This window comes from Chlorocebus sabaeus, chromosome 1 (genome assembly GCF_047675955.1).
Source record: "Chlorocebus sabaeus isolate Y175 chromosome 1, mChlSab1.0.hap1, whole genome shotgun sequence".
In the NCBI taxonomy this organism is placed as follows: Eukaryota; Metazoa; Chordata; class Mammalia; order Primates; family Cercopithecidae; genus Chlorocebus; species Chlorocebus sabaeus.
The window spans coordinates 88,749,709-88,759,380 of NC_132904.1; positions in this window are offsets into that span (position 1 = coordinate 88,749,709).

Genomic DNA, 9,672 nt, shown 5'->3' on the forward strand with positions numbered 1-9,672 from the left:
ATCAAAATGACACTTTGTCTCAGTACATTGGCTGCAATGTGCATACAGGTACCTTACTGAAAGTGTAAAAACACATCTCTCAGCATGCTAGGGATGTAGATGCTGACATTTATTTTGCCTGTACTCTCAGGGTGGCATTACAGTTCCACAGAGAAGCAGAAACAAAGAAGTTGGGTTTACTCTAGATAAATAAATATAAGCTTACAAGTCATGAGCAACTGATCATCTACCAGTACTTAAGTACATGAATGTACTTAAGTAAAAAGTGAGGGGGTCTCCACTGGGGGTCTATGTGGGGCTTCAGGAGCCTCAGCTCCCAGATCTTTCACAGTCAGAAGTCGATTATAGCTTCATGTATTGCTCAGTAAGTTATAACTTTATAAGTTGACGTTTTCCCTAGTCCTTCCAACAGGACTGTAGGAGTTAAAATCCTTTGAGGTCCAACTGTTCAGTTGAAAGTACCAAGGGCAGGCCTATTGCTATGGTCAAATGCTCTATGCTTCCATAACGCTTATCTTCTCAATACCCCATTCTCTCTTATGCTTCAGGACTTTTAAACATGTTGGGTTCTACCAAACCCCATCCCCTCCCCACCACCATCGACACACACACACACACACACACACACACACGTACACACACACATTTGTTCACCGTGGAAAATTCTTAGTTATCCTTCAATGCTCAGACCAAAAATCCATTGTCCTATGTCAGTGTCATAGGGACAGGACTCCTGTAGGGTGGTGTTCACAATTCTGTTCTGAAATTTAACATAAATTGTAATACATCTATTTATATACAAGTCCCGAAGTCAATCAATGAAATCTTCAAGTACAGGGACTAAAACTTATTTACCTTTTATCTTCACAGGGTCCTTGGAACACATTAAGTACTTATTAAATAGTTAAATTTGATTAAGTGCTTATTAGATGAATAAATACATGGATGAATGAAACAAACCCATCCCATCCAAGATTATTTTATAACCCCACTACCACAAAGGTCTTTTGTCAGGACAACCATTTTCAAGTAGAGCCAGGTTCACTTTAGATCTCAAGTTAATCCTTAGTGAGACATTCTGAGAACTTCTGACCCTCGGTGAGATTTAGGCATGTTAGCAGAAGCCATAAGTTTTTTTTTTTTTTTAATTACAGCTGAAAATATATATGAATATTAATAGTTATTACAAGAAGCTCTGGAGCTTTGGGGAAAAATATGTGGATTTCAAGGAAAAGAAATATTCTATCTCTGGCACAATTTCAAGTATCAAGAGCAGAGTCTTCTTAATGAAGTGTTAACGAAGTGTCAGCATAGACCAGAATGCTGCTGATTTGCATACTCCTTGGTTAATAGTGTTAAAATAGGATTGTGTGGATGTCAAATCCTATTTATTTTATAGAGCTGAAACGCCTGTTAAGATTATTGATTCCTTGTGGCAATTCTTAGTACAGAATCGTCTAGTAAATTAAAAGAGGATTCATTTGGCTACTCTGGAATGGTTATAATTCTAATTTTCAAGCAATGTATTTCTTTATTGTATTCACAAAGTAAAAGATTGTATGGCCTTGAATTTCACAGACAACCTCTTGATCCTGAAAATCTAAGATTTTGTGTACTAGAGAATGAGTTAACGATCACTAGGCTCATAGTCACTAAACCCAACCATTCACTCTCATCCACAAAAGTATTGGAGGTAAGACATAAGTGTCAATGGCAAGATTGTATCACTGGATTTATCACTGGATTTTTGGAAAATAGAGCAATTACTCTCTGAAATATGTACCATCAGCAAAGTAGCTTAAATATATATACACACACACACACAAAACATATATTTATATATATTAGTATGTTTTAAGATGCATATTTAAAAATAATTTATTAAATATTGTTTTTATAAACAAGCAAAATTTAAAATTATATATGTATATAAACATAAAAGATACATTAATTATAATAGTTATAATGCATAATATATAAAAATATGTGAAATATATTTTATATTAATATATATTTATGTATTAAATTATGTGGTATATGTATTATATATATAAAGTCATTTTAACTTGACCTTCTAAATGTTTTCCAGAAAATATCATTTTATTCTATTTCTACTATGTTCCCAGTTTTAAATCCTTATTATTTGCCTTCTGGTTCACTCATGCAACTCCTTAAATTCAGTATTTTCTCTCTTAAATTAATCTTTCTATTAGTCACTATCATGATTTATCTAAAATCTAAATGTTTCCTTGGTTTAAAGCCCTTTAATGACCCACATTACTTATACTACAGGCTTGAGCTCCTTAACAAAGTAACAAAGAAGTAACTCCTGCTTATCTTTCAATCTCATCTCCGATAACATCATGCCTTGCTTTTTAAACCATGAAATACCTAAGTGTAATAGTTTTACTACTTTACATAGAGTATGATGATTTTTGTTTGTTTGCTTGCTTTGCATTTTGGGGATTTTTAAAACCTCTATGGCCTGTAATCAGAATTTTCTTCTCATCTTAAGCTTCAATATTTCAAGACTAAGCTTGGGTGTCACCTTTTCCTTGAAGCTTTCTCTTATCCCCCAAGATGGTGGGAGTGCAGTGGTGCAGTCATGACTCACTGCAGCTTTGAACTCCTGGGCTCAAAGGATCCTCTCACTTCAGCCTCCTGAGCAGCTGTGATTACAGGTGTGGGGTACTGCACTTAGCCCCATGCATTCTTTAATGCCTTCTACTTATCTCTAGTCTTATTCTGAATATTTTGGTTTATGTTTTTTGTCCGTTAGACAGTGAGCTCCACGAAGGCATAAACTACGTTGTATTTATCTGCCAATCCTAACACATTGCTTGGTGGATAGCTGTTGAATGGATGATGGAATGGAGACATTCTTGATCACTTCTAACTGCTCTTAAGAAAAAAAATGTGTTAAGTTCTTGGGCAAGAGTGAATGAGCTAAAGTCCTCAGACCTGCTCTTGCTTCATTCTTTTCTGCATTGTTCATTTACTTTACCAATTCCACCTTTCCCCTTTTTTTTAGATTTTTTAAAACTAATTCTTCTTCAGAAGTTTTTTGTCTTAGAGTTTTTAAAATTAATTCCAGAAATTAACGATTTTGGGATGATCTTCACCACCTTTATTTCTATAGCACCAAACATGATTGTATTTAATTTTCTACTGGAAATGCCTGTGCAATTCAAGAACATATGGGATTCCTCTCCAATATAAACATGGTGAAATTGTTTGCTTTAATTTTCTCTTACTTAGTTATAAAAGCGAAAGGGATAATAAATGCTACTTGGATTCTTGATCTTTTGAGATAATTTCTAACTTTAATATTACCTTAAAAACATCCTCCCCCACTGGACAGAAAAAAATTACTTTGGCATTTCTTCTTGCACTACGATAATGTACAAGGAGCTGAAATACAATGAATAGGATCTAATCCTGCCTTCAAGAGGTTTATAGACTTGTGAAGAAATAAGACAAGAAACCAGACATCTACAATTCAGTTGTGAAAAATGTTCTAACTCACTAGAGAGCCACTTTTTGAGCCAGATCCCAAGCACACGAAGCTGAAGTGCAGGAGATCTCCTGAGAATTGGCATCCCCACCACGCTCCTGCAGTGCCACAGCTCTGTCAGTATGGGGCACGTCCATCAGTGTCCTGGCTGTGATCAGCAGATATATTTTAGCTCTTCAACCACAAAGCAAAATAAGCAAGATGTCAGCACTGTTTTAACCAGACAGATTGCCTGTCAAAAGGGTGTTTAATTCTTGGGATAGAATTTCAGGTGACTCAAATGGGAGGCACACCCTCAAGTTCCCAAATGTCCTTGTCTAGAAGAGTATCAGAATTATCATGCCCTGGTTCAATTCGGCACAAAGCTCGGACAGTAGCTCTCATCTCTAGGAATTATAAAAGTAGGGGCAACCAAGCCGTGTCTCCGAAAAGAGCAAGCTAGCCTTCTTAAGTATGTTAACCAATTAGTGCTGATGGTTAACAAAAACTCTAAAGCAACTTGGGTAGAGCTTAAAAGCCACTGATGAGGATCGCTAATTCAAACATTTATTCATATATTTATGTATTTATTTATTTGATCCTTATGGGGAGATCACTGTGTATCAGGAAATGTTGTAGGAAATAGAAAGACAATCATGGATGAGATATAATTCCCACCCTCAAAGGCCTACTATTTAGAAGTTCAAGTAACCCATAATTACAATAGAATGTTCCAAGTGCACAGGAGGCTATGGGAACTTAGGAGGGCCAGTAAGCCCAGGCCTGGGATAATGGAAAACTTCTCAGTCAAAGGAAATTCTACACTCAGTCTTGTAGAATAAGAGAAGGAGTTAGGGATCCTACCTTGTGTTTGCCTTTGGTTAACTCAGATTCTCGTTGCATATCTTCTGTGCATGCATTATGTACTACAGGGGTCCTGGAGATCTTCTCTTGAGATAAATTAAGATGCTTTGCAGATGCTTTATGAGTATGTAATTCTAAATCTTGATGGCTTTACTGCTTACTCTATTATACTCACGAATGATTTTTAACCAAGTGGTGTGTCAAGAAGGGTTTTGGTGAAAGTCCCTAAGATGTAAAATTATTTACAGAAGTTCACCAAATGAATCCTGCAAAGGAAGATCCTTGGAAGGATTTTGCCCTGAGCCTTTACTGAGGATCAACATGAAAACTGGCTTAGGCACAGAACAGGGCTAGGTGTTTCTGGCTCATATATGTGATGTAGTCTTCTTAAATGAACATGAACATTTTTCTCAGTTGAAGTGGTTACCAGTAGATGAAAATATGCAAATGCTTAATTCATGCTAACTTACTAATGGAGATTGTCTTCAAAGAGACCATAAATTCTTTCTCTAAACTTCCGAGGCATAAAAATATTAACTTTACTCATCAATAACTTGACTGATTGGTTCTGGAGTGCAGAGTTGTTAGATACTTTGTGTATTTCCACAGGAACAGTTTAATATTATTTTCATTTGATTTTCTTTGTTTTTAATCACAGCTTAAAAATCAGACATGCACGTTCTAAAATGCTTCACTAAACAGCTGTCATTATTCTCAATACAATCTTTTTAATTTAACCTAGTGATACAATATATTTATGAATATGTTTTTTTGACAGGCCCTTAAATTGTTGAGACTAAATGTTTATCAAAATTTTTCAAAAAGGATGCATAGCAAAATGTTTACACCATTTACTCCTGTGGGAGTAGTTAAGGTATTGGGGTAAGGGCAAGGTCCATTTTTCACTTTGAAATTTCTGAACTTAGACTGTAACCACTGAATTTTAAGTCTATGATGAAACCTAGAAGAATATGTTATATTTCCTATTTCTGAAATGTTCTCTCTTATAAGAGACAGATAATTATGAAGAAATACCAAATTAATGAGAGTCCAGGTGCAACATTGGATTTAAAATTAAGCTCTGGTGTTATTTCCATAATCCCTCTTTGCTGTGCATATCAGAAATATAGCAAATGAAAGCTGCAACACTATCAGCAAAAGAATCATAAAAATAAGTGAGCAGATAATTGAGCAAACACTACTTTAATCTCTCAAACAAATGCTACCAGCACTAACACAACCCCACTTACGAATCAAATATGGGAATGGGTGGCTGACTTTAAACTTCCAAAGCACATTCTGTACTCCAAATCTTGGAATTATGGTCTCTTACAAGAAAGACAATAAAAAGGCATGAAAATATTTGTAAGAGCAACATAAATAATGTAAAATCGATTTTTTAAATCAGGTCCACTCTACATGCATGACCAAGCCAAAGTATTTAAAAACGTACACTGACATCAGGGCAACTAGCTGAGTATGAAAAATCTCATCTATGGAAACACACAGGTTTTGGTGACATGAAATGAGATTACTGACCATTTATGCTACAATGGATTGAACAAAAGGAATGGAAGAAGTAATATGCTAAATTATAATCATGATTAGTTTGTTTTACTGGCTTAGGCAACGCATACAACTGTAAATCACTCTGGTCCAGGAAATCAGATGTAAGAGTTCTAGTAATGTCTGTGCTACTAACTGCAGCCTTAGGAAAGACCTTTCACCCCCTCTAACATAAAGATGATACTTGTCCTTGCATTATACTTGCATTATAAGGCTCGGAACTGGAGGAGTGCAACCAAGGGTTTCTCGCAAATGCTTGAGAAAAGAGCTCTTTTGTAAGGGAAATCATAACCCTAACCACATATGTTCTTGTTCCCCAAGCCTCTCCTGAAATGGCATGGCCCTCCAACTTGGCAAGAATGAGAGTAAAGCTCTTAACGTTCATAATATAATGATAACTCTATCTCCCTCATGTCTGGTGTCTAAAGCACATGGCTTTCACATTAGCTAACATTAAAGAATAGCTGTTCCATGGGTAGTTGTAAGAGAAGCATGAATTGTCTGTGAGCCTGCACCTGCCAAAGACTAGCTTGAGACATCTGATATTTGAAAAAGACAGTCTAATGGGTATGCTAAATATCTTTCCTTCTAGGTTCTAACATCATGTGTTAGATCATCAGGAAGCCATGTACCTGGGTGAAATTATCTCAGTTCTCCGTAGAAATGCCTTCACTGACTGCTGATAAAGGATTTTGCCCTGAGCCTTTACTGAGGGTCGATATGAAAACTGGCTTATCAGTATTTCTATTGTTTTTGGAAAACTGTTGCCAGGCAGTGTCCACTATGCCTGCAAATAGCCAGTTTTGAAAGGGAGCACAGAAATTCACATTTAACTTAATTTCAAGAAGAGGTTAGTTTCTGTCTGTGAGTGTGTATGCTTTCTTTGGGGTGGCAGTGAATATCAAGGAACGAATGAGCTTCCTTTTTGCATAGGTATGAGAAAACTCAGAGCTAAATTCATACATACCTTAGAAATTTGCTTACCTTAGGTTATGGCACTTTATTCTTCATGCTTTTTAAAAATAGTCGTTCTTCTATTTCAATTACCAAATACCCATTTTACATGTTTGACTTGGGAGCTTCTTTCTGTATTTTTCGGATTTCAGAGGTATATAGCTGAGGGTAAGAAGGAAAGGAAATAAAACACGCTGAACATCACTCTGTTACAGGGAGTTTAAATACATAACCTTAGGTATTTGTCAGCAACACCCTTTCCTAAAGATGAGGTTCAGCTATATCAAATAACATAATTAACATTACAGAACTAGTAAGAGTCACAGCTGATATTTGAACCCAGGTTTTTCTGATTTTATCCAAAGCCTATCTTCCTATTTATGATCTACACATATATATTAAACATTCATTATTCATTATTATCATAAGTTAATTTGGGGCTTGGTTATTAAGTTAATTAACTAATTAAATACCCATTCCCTTTTGTTGTATTGTTGTGAGGGTAAAATAATACTAAATACATGAAAGCACTCTGAAAGAATTTTATTTTATTTTATTTTATTTTATTTTTATTATTTATTTTAGACAGAGTCTCACTCTGTTGCCCTGGCTGGAGTGCAGTGGCGCGATCTCGGCTCACTGCAATCTCTGCCTCCCGCGTTTAAGTGATTCTCATGCTTCAGTCTCCCGAGTAGCTGGGATTACTGGCACCTACCACACACTCAGCTAATTTTTGTATTTTTAATAGAGACAGGGTTTCACCATGTTGGCCAGGCTGTCTTAATCTCCTGACCTCAGGTGATCCGCCCGCCTCGGCCTCCCAGAGTGTTGGCATTTCAGGAGTGAGCCACCAAGCCTGGCTCTGAAAGAATTTTAAAATGGTATACAACTGTATTGTATTATCTATTACTCTCATATTGATAATTATAAGTCTTGAATTATTATATCAAAATCTAAGGACTGTATGTGAGTATGTAATTCTAAATCTTGAGGGCTTCCTTCCTTACTCTATTAGTACTCAAGAATGATTTTTAACCAAGCAGTGTGCCAAGAAGAGTTTTGGTAAAAGTCTCTAGGATGTAAAATTCTTTACAGAAGTTCACCAACAAATGACATTCCAAAGCGAACTTCAGCTCATAAAATCCTATTCTAGTAAAGAAATTATTATGACACCATTCCATCTTCCTGCAAGCCATCTGAAGCCATTCATGTGAAAATCCTACAGTGGTTCTCTGACCTGCAAACAGGTATTTTCTATTTGTGAGTATGTCAAATAAAGAGGGATAAACTATTTTTTCCTAGAGCCTGAGAAACAGCCTCAGACTTTAATGAAATGATCAACTGTCTCTAAAAACAGACAAGAACAGTCTTTCCACTCTTCATTTGAGCCCAAATCCTCAGCCAATATTAAAGTGCAACCTCATCATACTTGATCCTATTTCATTAATAAGTTTCACTATCTCTTCTCATTCCAGCTCTTTAACCTTCCAAAAAAAAAAAAAAAAAAAAAGACTTTTACTACTTCAGCTCTTGATATTAGTTACAGTTTTCATTTTGTGTATTAGTACCATTTCCTTAACTTGTCAGTAATATACATATATATGAACAAAACATTCTACATGAGAAAGCACAAATATTCTTCTAAGCCTCAACAGCAACAGCAAGTATCACACAATGAAAACATCACTGTAATGGAAAGACTTCAGTGCCGCTTCATTATTAAAAAGATAAACAACTCAGGAAGTAGACTGCAGAACTTGGTGCTATTTAAATAAAGCTTAATTCCTTCAGTGAACATTTAGCAAACTGTAGACAAAATATTTTCTCTACCTTATTTTTAACTTAATGAATTGCAATAATACCCTCATGTAACCTTAGCCTAAACGTTATCATTGCTGGTGGTTGGGGTGCATTTGTTTTAAGAGCCCAGAAATAAGCGCCTACATCTATGATCAATTGATTTTCTTTTCTTTTCTTTTTTTTTTTCTGAGGCATGTTTTCACTATGTTGCCCAGGTTAGAGTACAGTGGCATGATCATGACTCACTGCAGCTTCGACCTCCCAGGCATAGGCCATTTGCTCACCTCTGCCGCCCAAAGTACTGGGATTACAGGCATGAGCCACCGTGCCTGGCCGCGGTGCATGTTTTTGTCTTACTTTTATTTGAATTACCAAAGATCCTTGGACAGTGACAAAAGTATATAATGAGAAATGTCATATAGGCTTCTGGTGCCCTATAAATTATAAAGACTAATGATATAAAATAACATGTGACCCTTGGAACCAGCGTAACAAAGACTGTTCCAGGAGTCACAGAAACACTATTAGAGAAGTAACCCAAAGAAAAACTGGGGGTTGCAGAGATGAGAAGTGTCATCCCTTCCTGAGAAGAGTAGCTCTGACCCAAAAGATCAACTAGGGGGGAACTGCCCCTTCAGCATCAGTACAGGAAGCTTCAGGGCTCCCTTAAAGCCAAGGCTAACACAGAAACAACAACAACAACAAATTAGCCTGTGAGTATGCTTTCAGGTTTCCTGGAAGCAGAGCCTGGTAGAGATTAGGCAAGCAATCTGTAAAGGAGGGAAGGAAGCAGAATAGAGAGGTGAGAGAATCAAGCAAGGATGTAGTCAGTGATATCTAGCCTCGACCTGATGCTTTCAGATAGGTGAGGCTCTATAACAAGATTGGGCAGGCTTTTCATGTAAGGGGCAGAAGAGTGTGTCTTGCACCTACTCAATTCTGCCATTGTAGCATGAAACCAACCATAGATAATAAAATAAATGAGTCCAGCCTTG